We start from the raw sequence: 16,634 nt of genomic DNA, 5'->3' as shown, positions 1-16,634 counted from the left end.
GTTTATGAATATTGTATTGTGTATCACATCACTCTGATTTATTCCCACCAAAGCAGCTCATTCAGTCAAAACACAATGCATTATAATCCTGTAGTTGGTCCAACATGGGATTACAAGACACTGCTGTGTGCCAAGCATCAAGATATGTTTCACTGACATCTATTTGAAATAAGAAGAAAAACATCAATTAGGACATGTTGAACATTTCTGTTTACAGTATCTGTAACAGCAAATAGTTAGTATACTGTATCCATCATAATTCTCCTGCTTTATGTTAATTTCCAGTTTTGTTCCCTTTAAAAATTTCATTGAAATGATAAGGTATTATGTTGTATAGGTGCAGGTCGGCCAAAATTTGAATAAAAGCTTTTCTAAGGGCTTGGAATTCTGCAAACAAAACAAAAAAACACCAAAGATCACTAAGATTTGCTTAGCCTGCGCTTTGCCTGACGCAGTGGGAAAACTGTTTTTGCTCGGCAGCAGAGGCCACTTCCTGTGTGAAAGGGCCCTAACAGCAGTTCTGAGCTCAAAATTTACCTGCCTGTGTGGCAGCTAACCCTCTAAGATTTACGTGCCAAATAAAAAATCTGTCTGCATTTGGCACTGCAAGTGTTAACATATTTCTCATTTATGCTAAAAACCTTAAGTCAGTTAGTAGATTGATTCAGAGTTTTATTAATTAGTCATTTATCTGAAAAATGCCTAGTATGTGTTTCTCACAGATCCTCAAATGTGAGACTTTGAATTGTCTCTGTATAATCTAAATTTGAATAAATCTGGATTGAACAGTTTGCAATTTGAAAACATGAATTTGGGCCTTGAGAAACTGGGACTGACTTCACTGTGTTCTCTGTGTAATAACACCTGGCCACATCTGGCAACAGTCGGGGTGTTATGAAGTATTGGCTGGATGTGAAAAACATCAGACAAACACAATAACAGAAGCCCATTTGCATCCTGCACTCAGCTGCTAAAGCAAGGGCAGCCAAGATTCTGGCTAATGCATAAGACATTGTTGGAGATGAAAGCCTCACTGTGACAGTGCGCCTTGTGCTCAGCCTGCTTTAGATGAAGTGCGGTGATGGATCTTGAGAATAGCAAGCCAGATGATGTTGTTTTTAGTCATGTGTTTCTAAGAATAGAAACACCCCCCAAAAAAAAAATATTCTTGCCCATATAAAACATCTTCTCGTTTTTGTTTTTATAGTGCTCATGCTTGGTTTAATAACTGGGGTCATTTTTGCTTTAATGAACCACATGGTTGTTCCCACAGTTAAACACAGTTTGGTATTGCAGTTTTTGACCAATACCTTCTCTAAAGACAACCTCCATTTAATGTGTGTGCGTATGTGTGTTTGGGGATGTATGTGAGGGTGAATTATTGATGCAGTGTAAATCCAATCTGCCTCATGGCAGGTGTGCTGCGTGCTGTTTGCTCTGTGTGTGTGTGTGTGTGTGTGTGTGTGTGTTTATGTGTGTGAGACATTGTCAGAGAGGAGGAAGGAGCTGTGCTGTAATTAAAAGGCAGCACAGTCTGCAGTCCTGCCCACACAGATTCAGCTATAGGCATACAGGCTATAGGCTCCATGTACCTTGCATACACACATGACCACTGAAGTGTTCACATACAACTGAGTCTTTCTCGCTCTCACTCCTCCCTCCGTTTTTCTCGATCTGTTGAGCAGTACAGTTTGCTCTCCCTTTTCTGCTTCCCCTGCTTCCCTCCTTCTCTCACCCTCTGTCTTTCTGGCTCTTTATGCTCTTTTCTCTCTCTCACACATAAACTTTACAGTGTGCCACACTTGAGCTGCAGCAGTCTGTTATTGTGCAGCATGCAGACAAGCTGCTAAGAGTTGAGCAAGCGATATCATCCCATTGTCCCTGTGCTGTCACCTGCACCAAAGAGCATGGAGCCTGGGAAGAGAAAAAGATGGGAGGAAAAGAGAAGGAGGACGAAGGAGAAGGGTGGAGAAGGAAATAGATTAGAGTGTGAAGGAGGGATAGAAAAGAGAGAGGGATGGAGGACTGCTTTGTCTTCCTCCACTGTTAGGGAACACCAACCACTGCAAAGATATGTGTTAGGGCAAACAGAGAAGGGCAGATTATTTACTGTTACACAAATATTGGTTTGGGTCTGTAGTTACCTCAGACATTTACAGAAACAAGCTTATGTCAGAGAAGGTCTAAGCTTATTTATTTTCTGTACATTTTTAAAAAAAATGTTTAATAAGTTTTTGCCCCGGGTTTATGATTTGCTGCAGTTATAATTGCTATGAAGGACGTAAGGATTCCTGTTGTGGTATTTGACAATTTAAATGGCTGACACAGCAGAAACTGATATACTTGAGTATTATTGAGGAATATGATAATTATACTTACATTAAACTTACATTAAAATATCAATGGTCATGTTTTCTATATTGCATTTTAAATGTTTCCATGCCATGCAGAAATAAAAAAAAAACAGCTTTTGCAGACTGAATAGATTCTAATAATACTCCATTAGATTTAGCAGGATGTGAATGCTGTCAGAAACTGCCCAACGAGACTGCAGCTTTTTGTTTGCACCCCCTGCTGCTGTCGCCGCCTGCTCTTGTCTGCTTTCCAAGCTCGTCATCAATGAGTCTATTAACAGCCAAAGGCAGTGCTTTTAATGTGAAATACACAGGAAGTGTTATGATTTACTCACCAGAACATGGTGACAGGATTTGGATAATCTGGTTATATTCACTTTCTTGCCAAGATCTGGATTTTGGAGATGAGCTAAGCTGAGTTACAGACAAGATGCATTTCCCAAAATGTTGAATATTGTCTTAGCGGTAAACAAGAAAGGCAAAGGAATGATTAACGTGAATTTGCATGTGAAAACAGCCAAGCAATTACAGAGGTAATTTTACCGTCCCTTCAGTGCTTTACCAGGCCACATATGCACACAACAGTGATGTAGTCGCAGATACGCAGCATTGTACATATAAACACACACATTTGTGGAATCATCAATTGTTTTTGAGAAGGAGCGCTCCCTGGATTCAACCCACTTCTATTTGAGGTGCTCTTTGGAAAGGATACATGTTGGCTTAAATATTAAAAAAACTCCAAGGCACTCCCTTATCAAAATAAATTAAAAATGCTTTTTCTTCTCAAGGAAAGGTTATGTTTAAACCAAAAAACTGCAATGCGTTTTGGCACACAGGCCTTCATCAGGGAATAAAACAGGGTCCATGAACACACTGAATCTTTTCTAGTGATATTCCACCAAGAGGGATATGGTGTTCCCCCAGAAGCAAGCTTCCACCTAAGGGTGAGTGGAATATTCCTCAAGTAAAGCTCCACCAATAGGCGAAGTCTTCAAAGAGTCTAATGTGTGTGTGTGTGTGTGTGTGTGTGTGTGTGTGTGTGTGTGTGTGTGTGTGTGTGTGTGTGTGTGTGTGTGTGTGTGTGTGTGTGGTGGCATCAGGTTGATCAAACCCTTCAGCACCGTCTCTTGCACCATTGCACTCGGCACGACTGACGTCACTGACGTCCCGCCGCCATCATCTGTCAGCAGCTTATGTCCAAGTTTTTACTCCTAAGAGTTTGTGTATTAAATAGTGAGCAGAAGTTGTTTTTTATTTCTGCTCTTGAGTCACTGCATGCGGCATAGATTTTATATCAGGGCGTCACTCAAAAGCTGGTAATTTCATTTCTGTGCCTATGGAAAAAGAAAAGCGCTAAATGTGAAATATTTACGGGGTTTTTCTGTCTGTTCTCAGTCCAAGTGTGTAGTTATGTGTTTGAGGTGAAGCTTTGATTGTGCTTGTCAAAAGCAAAGACTTTGTGAACTTGTGCTGCTCAGTGATTGCAGCCTTCTATGCAATGCAAGGCCAGCAAGACATTCTTCTGCAGACATTTCATTTAATTCAGCTTTGTGCTTCTTTTTTTTTTTTTCTTATTCTTATATTTCTGAGAGCCTAGTATGTTACCTTTGGTATTTAACATGAAGCTGCATTTATATTGAAAAAATGAGTTTGCATTTGTTTATGTCCCTGAATGCTTCTGTATAATCTTGAGAGATTGGGGTTGTGTTGAGCAGACAGGTTCAGGTCAGTATGAAGATGAGGAGAAGAAGGAAGAACAAATCTTTTTCCCCTGCTGCTGCCGCAAACGTGCACTTCAAAGATTGCTTCTGGAGACAGTCAAGCAGCAAAGTTAAGTAAAATGCCTTTAGCTGCTAAGTAATAGGTTAATGCTTAACCCAAGAACACTAACCTGAGTTTTGTAACACTACCACTCTCATTTTCACGTGGGTGAAAATCATCTGACGTTAGGGTTCTAGGGTTAATGCACAGTCTTAAATTAAACTTCCGTCCATTCATCTGTCTCTAGCTGGTGTGTAATGCATCAGAGGGGCAGGTTGTTTGTGCTTATGGCCACAGAGTTGCCAACGGTAATGAACAGCCGGGATGCCGCGCCCCGTGCAGCATCGATCGCACACTCTCACACAGACGGTGGATGGAAATTGGTCCTGGTGGGGAAGCAAAGGAGGTGCACACATGCCTACGCCTTCTGTGGACACATATGGACGTAGGGATCAGTACACATGCACATACTGAGAGAGTGAGTGTGTGTGTTGGGCAGTGTGTGTTTATTGACAGCCATGGATGCTTACTGCTCACTGGGCCGAAGATGATCTTCTTATGGGTGACAGTATGGAGCATATAGAGGAGGAGACCTGCTCAGTGGGCTTTTCTCTAGCGTTGTTGCAGAAAACTCTTGGATCTCTTCCATCTCCCCTCATGTCCTCAGCTGGTGCTTTCTGCAGTTGGAGATGAGCCCCACACACATACCGTGTCAAACCAGGCTGCAGTGCTTCCTCTCTTGCTTCATTATCACATGAATGGTTGCCATATTGCTTTATACTGTATGGCCATTGTTGGCAAGTCACTCAAAGTCTTTGGCTTGTACATGGTGAGCTAACAATAGCCAATGGAGGAGGAATTTCTGTTTCAGTGGCTCAAAAAGCAGCTAAAGCACTCCGTATATTCTCAAAACAAAATCTTAATGGGGGGGACGGGACTATTTTTGCAGTACTGCCCATTATTCATTTAATTTATAATAGGACTGTACTCACCAAGTTGAGTGCTGAAACCTGGGAACACAGTGGCATCACTATAAAAAATGTTCACATGATCAGAATGATTGTAAACTAACTGTAAACTTGCAGTTTGGTTAGATTATCTGGATCGCTTGAGGGTTAAAACTGAAAATAAGAACACTGGAAATATCCATATAATTCTTTATTGCACAGGAAAGCCGAGCAACATAGCAAACAAGAAGGTAGACAGACAGTACAAACACACATAAAGATGCCTCTGACAGTATTACAGTTAAGATAGCAAGTACATTGTGTGCATTGAAAATTGTTAGCTTTTGCTGAGACATAAAGCCTGTGATGTTTATTGCGTGGGATTACCAGGTCCCAGTGGAAAATTGTGGTTTATTACAGCTTAGGTCTTGTTTTTCTAACCCTTTTGTGCTGCCTGCTATTATAGCACTGGAATCACCAAAGATCTAGAATCAAATGCCTTTGTACATGAACAGTAAGACGATCACACAGGTTTTACAAGTCCATGTTGGCCATATTATTTACAAGAGAAAAGAGGTTGACAATAAATCAATCCACAAAGTATTTGCTGCTGTTGTGCTCACTTGCATTTGTCCTGAGTAATGAGGGGACTTTTCAGATGTACTAACTGTACTTTTTAAGTTCTCATTAGGATAGGTTTTTTAATGTTGCTTGTTCCCACTACCACAGATTCCACATTAACAGAAAATGACATTGACTGGACAGCCACATCATTTGCCAATGATTTTTTTTTTTTTTTTTTTGTAAAATAATAAATGTATTTAAAAGATGACTGTAGCCCCTGCCACATCCCCCACAGGTTAGTGAGGTCCTGTTATGAAACTTTAAGCTGAACCTTTTGGTTTTCACTACCCTGTGGGTTCTGAAACCAGGCATGATGAGTGAGGTATGCCCACCCTAGAGCATACTATGCTTTAGCCTTCTTTTTGACTCTAATGCCATAATTTACATAATAAACAGGATGTATTTGATAGGATGTGACACTACCAGAACATAAAGTCATCAGGAAAGAGTGTACTGAAGTCATAAATCATGTGAGCCAGAAGGTTGTTTTCCCAAAGATTTCTATACAGACTGACATATTTTGTCAGTCTCCCCCTGCTGGCCATTACATAGAATGCGAATTTAAGGCTCTTCCACACAGCCTAAGCTCTTCAGACTCACGAGTTTTGCCCATCTTTTATATAGAATGGATAAAAAAAAACAAGTTTTCAAACAAATTTTAAATTAAGCAAACACTTTATATCAAAAGAAATCTGTGATTTTAAAGTATTTTCTCAGCAGCCAAACTAACCTCAGTTATTTGCCTTTATTCTCTGAGAATTTGTTTAAAAAAGCTAAAATTATAGCAATATAATATTTGCATCACTGCCCTTCTTTTTAATGACTGACTTTTTACAATGTTGATCTTAGAAGTTAACTTGTTAGTACAGTGGTATAATAAATAACTACAAAAATAACTACTAAACTACAAATATATGTTCCAGATTGAAGTAAGGAATTGTCCATGAGCACTTCAGAGTACAGTGCGCAAAAGCCAGTGTGCTGGCTTTTGTTAAATTGAACTATTGAATGTTTTGAATTGTGTCAGGGTCTTTGAGAAAAAAAAAAAAAAGAAGAAATACGATCCGCAGCACTACAGGTCCTTAACCTCAGGGATGGTCTGTGTGTGGTAAATGTCTCCTATTCTACACATGCTTTGTTTTTGTTTTTTACTACACTTTCTCTGCCTCTCCCTCTCCCTCCGTCCTTTTCTTTTCCTCTCCATCATCCTCCCCGTTGTCTGTGAGCATGTTAACACTCCAGGCCTGTCAGTGAGCCTCATGGCACCATGGAAACCAGTCACACCATTCTCTACTAGTGTGTCCCCGTGCATGCGTGTGTGCGTGAGCGTGTGTTTGTGTGTTGATGGGTGGGATCAGGGTCTTGTTTAGTTTCCAAAAGCTGAGGAGAGGTCGGAGCCGTCCCTAGGGCTGTCCTTCTGTAATTCATGTAAATTCCCTTAAGACGCCGGCCGCTTTGTTTTCCTCATTGCTGCAGCTGAATCTGATGCATCTGTGTCGGTCAGCGCAGCTTGTTGTGAAGTGCTTTTTGTTTCCTTGTGAAATTCCTTCACTTTCATGCAGCTCCTTTGATACTCTACCAGATACCTCAACATTATCATGATAGCCTTGCTACGTGATACCTCAGACACCTGACCTCCTCAGTGTTAATGTGTCGCACTGAGTTCAGGCAGAGTTAACAAGAACAAAATTGATGCAGATGTGGATGAGGACGTGCCAGAGGCCAGCGCTGCTGCGTCCCACCGGGCCATTTTCATGCTTTATTACTTGCTACAGAAGCACATTTAAGCAGTTTATTAATCGAAATGTGACCTGAAAATAAGACATAAAGCATTACTGTAAGAGATACTCAAACAAACAAGCGTGAAAATAATGTATTAGGAGCAAACGTTAGCAGGCTAAATCATCCACGCTTGTCTTTTCATTCTGTTTCTGACAGTATTTCACAAGTGCCCCACACCCCACCCCCAGCTTCGATAGCCTTGTGAACCCAGCCTCTTATTCGCTCTCCGAGCCAATCATATTTCACTCCCATTCACATTTCTGAATAGGAAGCTCAAAAGAATCCCCGCCATAGACAGATAAATGAATTTACGAGTGTGCACAAACACTCACACGCACACTGCGCAGCTCCAGTTAGGAGGGCCTGGTCTAGACGGCAGCTTGAACTTTTTTTCTGTTAAAAGTTTCTATTGAAATATGCAGTTGCCATTGAAATATCGTTCATCTATTGGTGTCTTGACAAAGACCGGGGAGGGCGCCAGTTCTATCTCAGTGTGAGTCTGAAAGAGCAAATGGGCCGGCAGGGATTGCCCAGTGTCTCTGCTCTACAGAGTCAGTGTGCAGAAATAATGCCCATTAGACTTGGTCAGTCACGCCCCTCGCTCAGTGAAATATGGCCCTTTCACTCATTTCATACCATAATGCATACACCTCACCGCTATCCATCATCTCCCTGAAAAACGTCAGCCACAATGAATGCTTTTATTTATGATACTTTTTTAAAATTAATGGCTTCTCGTGCAGTGACGATAGATGCTGAGAAAGCTCCACACGCTGAGTTATGTTTACATGGAAAAACAATATAAGCTGTTCATTAGTGAATTAAGGTGGAATCGCAGTGCAAAGGTTTCAGGCCTCTTGGCCACCGGTGACACTCTGATGGTCCGTAGGCTGATGGTTTCATCATTGCAAGTGGGTGGACATTGTGTACCCACAGTGATTTGCAACAATGACCACGTTGTGAAGTCATTGAGCATTTCCCACTGGAGCAGACAGATGTCATATGCCTTGGAGGATTATCAAGTAGCTATTCCCAAAAGTGCAACCAGTGAATGGAGACGCTCATTTTTTTTATGCATAGGTATGAACAAGGTAAAAGCACCTCAGGAAAAGTAATAAGGCATTATGAACTATACGTAGTAACTGATATAAACTAATAAGAAGATCTAATTTCTGAGATTACATTTCAGCAAATGTTATCCCTCTTTTTTTTCAACAAAAGCATAACCAATGTAGTCCAGTGATTTCCAATCAGTCTCTCAAATTGCCAGTAAATCTGAGGTCTCGCATGGTGCCGTGAGAGGTGATCTTCCTTAGAGCAGTCTTTGCTTTTGTGAGCTCATGTCACAGTCACGAGTCCCAGATCAACTAAAACCATGAGCCACACGTTTCATTTTAAGGAGTGTGTTTTGTAATTTTAAAGTCTTAATCTGAATAGTTGCATGTAACTAAAATAAATATAAGTGTTAAAAATCACTGTGAAGTGATAAGATAATGAAAACACTCCAATTGAGTACAATACAAGAGCAAATGCTTTACACCACAAAATCAGACAGTGAAAACATATGTGAAAATGTGCTTTTTGGATGCTAGGGTCGAAGTCTTTGTTCAGTTGGAGGGACAAGGTTCTTTGATGCAGATAAAGTTACATTTTCAGTGCTTTTGTAGTGAGGGGGTGTTATTTAAGGCTGTGCCCAGAGAAAAGTGGCTCTTTCAAACCATTGTTACCCTCTGCAACCATAGCTAACAGATGTCAAAAGACTTTTCCCATCTATTCTTTTAAAATGGGCTGCAATAATGCTGGCGAGGAGTCGGCAATAAATAAGCTTCCTCTCACTGTGTCAGCCAGATTAGATTGCATGGGGACATCTGTTGAGTGTAGGTGAGTACTTTCTCTGCTGTTTAACTGCATGGGAAAGGAAGTCCTTAGAATGTGCCTTGAGGCTTCTTACTTTTTTTCACGTTGCTGTTCAGCCTCCACCCTCTATTGAACACCCCGAAGGCCGCATTGATTCAAGCGCAATCAGCGCGGCCGACAGTTATTTTATGTAGACTGGGTGCCGTTTGATTTAACATGCAATTATAGTGTCACTGTTGCTTTTATGCTCTGCCAGATTCATATAACACGATGTTGTGTGCTGTCATTGCCTCATTCTGCAGATGGTTGCGTCTTGCAAAAAAAATAACTTTTAAAATATTTAATGCTCCTGCATGAATGTGACTAAAAAAGCCACCCGGTAACTTTGTGGATTCTGGGAGCAGTTCATGTGATACCAGGAAATGTTTAACCTCTATTGTAGAGAGACAAAAGGTTGTTTTAATCCTGCTGTGAGAGGGGAGGGAGGGTGATGGGAGGGGAGGGGAGGGCTTTTGGGAGGGGAGGGGTTTTGGGTGTGTAGGGGAATCAGCCCCCCTCTCTCTTTACTGTCAGTTAGTCACAGCATCGAAGAGTAAACAACCACTGGGATTATGACAGATGAGCTACTCTTATGCAGCGGATGGACAAGCTGAGGGGACTTATTCTTACTGACTCATACTGGGATAAAGGTGATGCACCTGCGTTATGGTTAAATGAAGTTTAGAGGTATAATGTCTCTGTTATGCTCTCTGCAGGTGATATATGAAGCCATCTTCTTGTTTAAGGCTTCATTTTGTTTCAGTTTTTGTGAGAAATGATGAATGATTAAACTGCTTCATCAATTAATAGATGTTACAATAGCAGCTATTGTGAAAATTGGGAATTATTATTATTATTATTTATTGTTGATAATTGTAATAATTAATTAAGGAATAATGTTAGATAATTGTTGGTCTGGTTTCAAAGTTCTCAATCATGAGTGTTTGTTGGTCTTTCCCCTATTATATTATTGTAAATAAATATTTGGGGGGTTTGAACTATTAATCAGCCAAAAAAAAAAAAAAAAAAGACATTTGATGATGTTGCTTTTAGCTTTTAGAGCTCATTCTGGTTGTTTTACCACATGTTGATGATGATTTCTGTTGATAATCAGAGCTACAAACACACATTCAGTCAACAAAATGCCAATCGTCCCACAGTTTAAACGTTCAGCTGGCTAATGCTAAAAGTGTTTGTTTTTCAGTAATTTTCACTATTTTTTTTTTTTGCTTCATTTTATTCACCTCATTACTGAATGAATATTAAATCTGGAAATTAATTGCTACTCAAAATAATCATCAGTTGCGTGTTTTGGTTTAGTCTTCTAGTTGTTGCCTGTCATGCTTTGACAGGTGAGGCTGTGAGTGCAGTTCTTGTGGTAAAACACGCACACTGGTTTTGCAGCGCAGGTATGGAATTAATGTTTTCATAGATATTTTGCACCTTTCCAGCACTTGCACATCAACAAATCCTCTTCATTTTGCTGAGCCTGCTCGCCTTCAGTGTAAAAGCAAAAAAACAGCACCTCTCTTTATCTACAATCCATGTCCCCTAATGTAAATTCATCAAGGGGGAAGAGAGAGAGTGTGTACCGACACTAATTATTTCTTCCCTCTTTGTCGATAATGACGCTTCATCGGGAGAACGGTATCATCTATAGCCACACTTTGCCTCTCATTAGGCAAGAGTCTAAAATTAAACCAACAGGCTGTTATGCCAGTGCTGAGGCCCCTTCACACACACACACACACACACACACACACACACACACACACACACACACACACACACACACACACACACACACACACCACACACACACACAAATGCAAACATACAGCTAAAAACAACACATCCTGGATGAGAAAACCAACCATACTCTCATTAGAGGAATGGCACTGTGCTAATTAGCATTTCTGCAGTGAGCCATGCTTGTTCAGCCAGTTGACATTTCACTTTGCAGGACATACGGTATATGCATCTTTGTTATAATTTGCATGACATGACAAATGAAAAACAATGTCCTCAGAAGCAGGCTTATAGCAGTGTGCTAACAGTACACTGCTGTTGCATTCAGACTCAGTGTGTGCTTTCTTGATGTTTTTAAGGCTGCATTTCAGTTACCCAACATACTCTACTTAGTTTACTTCACAATTGTAACAGTGTTTAGTTAGCATATCCTCTTCACAGAATACCAATTCTTATATATTCAAGTAGCTCAAAAAATATGGAATTACCTTCCCACGCTGATTTATTTATGATGCAATTTAATCAATTTACTTTTTGGCCACTTTGAGGCACCATAAGCTGTAAATACTGTAGTTGTTAGTGTTTCTTTATTATGACAATATAAAGCTGAAATTGTTAGCAAACCATTGTTTCTTTCTGTACATTGTTCAAATATGGAGCAACATTGTCATGAATTTGGTTTTTAACCACTTGATGGATCTGTTCCAAATATCCGCTCTCTTTTTAGCTCTGTTTTGGTGCCCACCAGCTCCTGCTGGTTCCTAACTGCTAAATGCTTCACAATGTTAACCAGCTATTCTGTAACTTTGTGGTTTGTTGATGTGACAGGGTGATAGGAAAATTTAACCAAATATGTAATCTGCTTCTGACCAGTATATTGAGAAGTGCTTAGAAAGTATTTTTGTAGATGAGTACGCAGAAAAGAGGAAGTTGACTAAAAGCTGACAGGTTACTGATTTGAGCACACATACACCAAGGCTTAAGGTCAGTTTACTAAGAATAATAATACCATGTATGAAATGTTTTGATGCATCTTACTGAGAAACATTCAAGGTCAGCGTGTGTGGAGAGTACAGGAAAAGGAACACTTCCCCTGTTTTGCTTTGAAATGAATATGACATGTAAGCTGTATAAAAGCTGATGAGCAGAAGCGCTCGGGGGCACTCCCCACACCCTTCTTGTAGGGTGTGTTGTGACTGCTCCGGATTTGCAAGTTCTAATAAAGCTGCATCTCGCTTTCAACCTTCTCTTGGCCATTATTCCCAGGAAATTCTCCAAACACAGGGTGTGTACCATTTGTTGATATGTTGTTAACAAAATATAACCCAAACAATAAGCTGAATGACACAAAAGAGTTGAAAGGTGCACTGAAATGTGTTCATTATTACTTTGGACAGTCTTTTCCCGCAGAGTTTCGGTATTATTATTATTGCTTTGCTTTATTTGCTCTTAGATCTAATCATTCCTGTCTGTTGTAAAATGTTGTTGTGCTTTCCGTCTGCTAAAGATTCAGATGTAAGTTTTGTTTGGCAGGTCTCATGGCACGAGAGTGCTCCCTAAGGTTTGGAGGGTACTGTTCTTCCCTTGCTGTGAGGTGCTTTGTAGTCCTGCTCGCTTCCCACTGTCGGAATCCTATCTCAAGCTATTTTCAGTCTCGGGCCTCTTTCTTATCACCATGGCAGCTGAGCTGGACGAAGCTCTGCACGACTCTGCGGTGTCTAAGGGCAGAGGTGGGGTGGTGAGAAGGCTGACTCGATGTCATGGTGGGAGGTTTCTTTTGATGGGATCAGATGGCAGCGCTTTCAAACAGGATGTGGAAAGGTCATTTTGTTGGTTTGTTTTATTCTGAAAAGTCACAGCTGCAATCAGCTGTTTGATCCTGCAAATGCACAGAGAGGAAGAAACTCTAAAATTGGTCGCACATCCCCGAAAAGCGAGAGCTGCAGACTGTAGCTGAACTGCAGCTCTGTTCTCAGGTATGGAGTCAGCAGAGGTGTCAGCAATATTACGATGTGATGTGGGAGAATAGTGTCAGGGGTTTTTTTTAAATCTGGGTCAGAAACCTTTAAATTCGGGGCTGCGGAATGATCAGATTTTCTGCTGTAATATTCTGTAAGAAGTAATCTAGTGCTGTGCTAGGTGGGAATGCTTTTGAGCTGTGCAGAAAGTTGAAGTAAATAATGCAGGTTTTGCGAGAATAGAGTCAGAAAACAGTTTATATGACTTCAGACATGCATGCAGTACTGGGTGCACAGATTTGAATCTTAGGTAAGGGCACAAAAAGGCAATATTGTTTTACGTAGAATTAATGTCAAATAATTTTTGACAGTTTTGTCCGTGCGTTGGTGTGAAAAGCAGTGTTCGTATTTAACCGAGTGGAAACCGCTGCTTCTGTCAGCGGGGCTTCGAATCATACTAAGAGCAGAAGACTGAAGTCGATAAGCCTTTGCTTGAAGTAAATTGGATCGGCTTCTTCAATCATTTTGCAATTGATTCAGTTTTGGTGCGTCCATGTTCACTGTGATGCATTTTAAGGAAAAGAGAAGAGAGATTTTGCCACAGAACAAAAAGTGGATAAACAGAATGAAGAGAAATTATTAGAAAAATGAGAGAAAAGACAAGGTCAGCGTAGGTTAGGACAGAAGAGCCGAGCCTTTTCCAGCCTCTGATCCAATGTAAAGTTCACATTTTTAGACCAAGTGAATCATGACGGGTAATTCAGTGTGAGGCAATTTGTTGGTTTTATTGTCTCCCAAATCTGTGTGAGGACTCTTCAGTTTGGGTCCTGATAGAAGGGAAGGTAGGGAAAATCAAGGGAGAAGACTGGATATAAAGGAAGATGAAGAGCCTTGTTGGCCCTGTACTAAAGTCCAGGGTGTGACCTACTTTACATCCTATGACAGCTGAGACAGGTGAGAAAAGATTGGAGAAAAGATGATATAACCAAAAGGAAGATGAGGTGAGAGGAAAGAGGGCACGAGCTGAAGGAGGTGAGGATGGCAGTCATAGAAGAAAAATCTAAGGAAGTGGAAGAGAAGTATAGAGAATGCACACAGAGCTAAGATGGGATAAAAGAAGAGGAGATTGAAGCAAGACAAAAGGAGAGATGAGGGGAGGAGATGTGTCTGTCCTCCAGCTCTTAGCCACAGGCCTTTGTGTCTATCAGCTTGGATTGCACACTGTTGCCTCGGAAAGTCTGTGTTCGCACTTTGGTTTACACAGCTTGGGTGTTTGCGTTCTTTTCACCTCTGAAACCTCTCACAGTTGGAAGTGTTTTAAGTGCATTTCCAGCAAGTCAACACACGTACACACTCAATGATTGCACATGCAAAAAAAAAAAATGTTTGATCTGAAATAGAGAATTATGACAGAGTATCCCAGTCTAATCTGTGGTGTGACTGTGACAGAGCAGGAGACATGCAATATGAAAGGGATTTTTAGCAGAGTATAAAAAAACCAAAAACACAGATTAGTGAGTCTTTTGTGAAATCAAATAGATGTTGGGAAATGTGAACAGCTGTGAAAAACTCCCTCCCCCAAATACCCTTTTACGAAAGGCTAGATTTTCCTTTCTGGCTGCTTTAAAGTGCTGGTAGTTTCCACAACAGGAGAGCAGAGAACTCTATGTGATGTGTACTAAATTTGTAATTCTCTGCCATCTCTGTTTATACAGATTGAAGACAACCATACCGGACGAAGCAGGCCAGGGAGGAGGAAGAGGAGAGGGGATTTGGGCTTTTCTGGTAAGTTGGAAACTACATGGATATCATACTTTTCCAAAACAGTGTGAACTTCCAGCCTTTTCACAATCAAACGTTCTCGTTCTTCTCAGAGTCAGTTCCCCTCCCACAGGATGTGAACACACACAGATGTCAGTCTGTTGCCTTGCCTGGCAAATGTCCCTAGTCTAAATGTCTTCATCTATGATGCTGCCAGAATGTGAATTTATTAATATTAACACTCCCTAACCAACTACCCAACTTTTCTACAGATACACTTCTTTCTCTTTCCGTCTTTGTTGTGATGCCTACTCTTTTGTACTAGCTGTTAGGTGAAAGGTCAGCGCTTGTTTGAATTCCATTTGTTTAACTGGCAAAGTGCGTTTTTGTGCAGGCATCCATTTTGGCAGTGAGGTTTGGCAGGCCATAAAAACAACACGGTGTTCCTAATGTCCAACTGTCTGTTTTATGCCTATGGTTGTCACGGTAGCACACCCCTCTCATCCTCGCCTGCTGCTGTGAAAGTGGGCGTCAATACTTAGAACAAAATAGCACTCAGAGCCTAAATTGCGCCTGCTGCCTTATTGACACAGAGTGCGTCATAATGGAAATCACAGAGGTAGAAAAGTTCCCTAATGGTAGCTGTAAAGTAGCTCCCTTGAGTGTGAGGTCTCTGGATGCATTAGAGTCCAGAGAATTGGCTCTCAGCTCACACTGGGGTTTTTATGTGACCCTCCGTAACCTTTGGCTCATCCCCTCATTCTGCCACGCTGAAGGTGTGCCTGTGATTCAGCAGGGAGTTGATCTAATGCAGTGTGAGTTGAGGTGACACGGTGTGATGTGTGTCCACCGCCCAGTGGAGTGTGAAAGAAGGATCCCAACTCGCCCTTGCAGCGCGCCGTGCCAAGCGGGGAGCCTGGGAGTTAAGGGACTCTGACAGCTTGGAGCTCATCTGCCTCAGCTGTTGGTGTTATGGTTCTTTTACTTTTGTCATTGGGGTGTGTGTGTGTGGGGGGGGGGCTTCCTTTTTGAATCTTCCTCTTTGCCTCAACTTTTCTCTCACTCTGTCTCTGAATTTGTAATTCTTTCTGCTTCATGCACCGCACTCAGTTATTGTTGTGAGTGTGTGCTGCAAGCCAGAGAGGCTGAGTCTACACTTTTCAATGGCCGCATCATAGAGGGCAACACTTAGGAGTTGCAGTTTGAAGCACAGTGAGGCGTGAAGTGTGTATTGTGAAGAAACAGCGTTTCACGTCCCAGCCCTTCAATAGAGGCTGCAGAGGATTCTGTTTACCTCCATGCTGTCGTCTTTCACTGGTTTCAATCACATGGTCAACAGAACATGTGCTATTATTGTGTGTGTTTTGATATCAAGTAGAGGTGTGTGTGTGGGGGGGGGGCAAAAGATCAATGTTCTGAAAAGCCTACTATCTATCTATCTATCTATCTATCTATCTATCTATCTATCTATCTATCTATCTATCTATCTATCTATCTATCTATCTATCTATCTATCTATCTATCTATCTATCTATCTATCTATCTATCTATCTATCTATCGTGCTAATCAGTTTTAGAAGACCAAATTTAGCTGAGTGATGCAGGACAGTGATCAAAGAAAAAAAAGAAAAAGCAAAACAAAAAAATAAACATAACCATGGAGTTTTATGGCCATAGCTTTGATTTTCCAAATGTAGCATCTGACCTTGCTATAACTGATGATGTGTTTCACTTGCTGAAGGCACATAAAGCCCTAAAACAAGCAACAAGTGCAGATGGCTGCAGTGCAGGGCTGGCAG

At 41.1% G+C, this 16,634-nt stretch overlaps 1 protein-coding gene across 4 annotated transcripts in view; it reads left to right on the top strand.

The window, feature by feature from the left end:
- The window catches only part of LOC115782359 (neuronal cell adhesion molecule-like), a 77,496-nt gene that overhangs the window by 16,178 nt on the left and 44,684 nt on the right, over window positions 1-16,634 (top strand). For all 4 annotated transcript variants that reach the window (XM_030732502.1, XM_030732503.1, XM_030732501.1 and 1 more), the window contains exon 2: window positions 14,790-14,859. The gene's annotated coding sequence lies outside the window, so the exon portion shown is untranslated. The remainder of the gene's footprint in view (window positions 1-14,789; window positions 14,860-16,634) is intronic.

Source organism: Archocentrus centrarchus, chromosome 6, assembly GCF_007364275.1.
Source record: "Archocentrus centrarchus isolate MPI-CPG fArcCen1 chromosome 6, fArcCen1, whole genome shotgun sequence".
Taxonomy (NCBI): Eukaryota; Metazoa; Chordata; class Actinopteri; order Cichliformes; family Cichlidae; genus Archocentrus; species Archocentrus centrarchus.
Note: the sequence above shows the minus strand (reverse complement) of the source record. Positions and strands in the feature narration are given on the sequence as shown.